Source organism: Mus caroli, chromosome 2 (genome assembly GCF_900094665.2).
Source record: "Mus caroli chromosome 2, CAROLI_EIJ_v1.1, whole genome shotgun sequence".
Taxonomy (NCBI): Eukaryota; Metazoa; Chordata; class Mammalia; order Rodentia; family Muridae; genus Mus; species Mus caroli.
The window spans coordinates 10,345,186-10,346,259 of NC_034571.1; positions in this window are offsets into that span (position 1 = coordinate 10,345,186).

Here is a 1,074-nt window from a genome sequence, read left to right on the forward strand (position 1 = left end):
ACCTTGGGGTGATAACTGGGCTGTGGATGAAGAGAATCTGCATGTGTGCTTCACATGCATGAATCGGAAGCTAATAGCGCTAGGAGAATGAAGAGAGCCATGACACTAGCTGAAGACTTTATAGTCCTGCCCATATAATTCACTTGTTCAAGAAGACTGCGATAAAAAGTCTTGAAATAGAAGTAAAATAGAAATAGAAATAAAAGTTTGAAATGGATTCAAATCATGCAATGTATAATTGCTAGTCACTGATATTATTTTAAAAGATGTATAGTAACAGATCTGGGGGAAAGTTCAGAAATATTTGAAAACTAGAGATTTCTCCATCATCTGTGGTAGAGGGAAGACACTGAAAGTCAGAAGGTGTCCTGAAGCACATGAAAAGGACACCAGAACACACTAAACTTGTATGGACTGGGGTTGCAGCTCAGTGGAAGAGCATTTGTCTAACCCCAAGGTTAAGCTCCAACACCAAAAAAAAAAAAAAAAAAGGAGAACAGTATCTAGAGAAAAACATACATGTGATTCCCATGTTAAAAAGTCTATAAAAATAAATGAAAATGAAACAGAAAGAAAAAATAAATATCAAAGATCAATTCAGAGATCTAAAAGCTGGTTTTCTGAGATGTTGGATCAGGGAAAGGACTAGACAAAAATTGTAAATAATAATAATAATAATAATAATAAAAAGAATGGGGGAATCACAGCAGACAATACAACATTAAAGGAAAAGAAAGGTTATAAACAATTTGTGACATTCAGTTTCATCATTTACAATAAGAGGGCACATTCTTTGAAGAACACAAATTACAATCATGCTCTAGGAAAAAAAACCCAAAGCTGAAATACCCTGTCTATTCAAGATTCAAACTGCTTGATATTAAATATTTCCTCATGAAAAATTACATTTCAGCTGGTTTTGCTGGTAAAATTTATCAAACATACAAGGGTAAAATAACAAATTTAGACCATCTTCTGTAATAGCAACACACACACACACACACACACACACACACACACAGAGAGAGAGAGAGAGAGACAGAGAGAGAGAGAGAGAGAGAGAGAGAGAGAGAG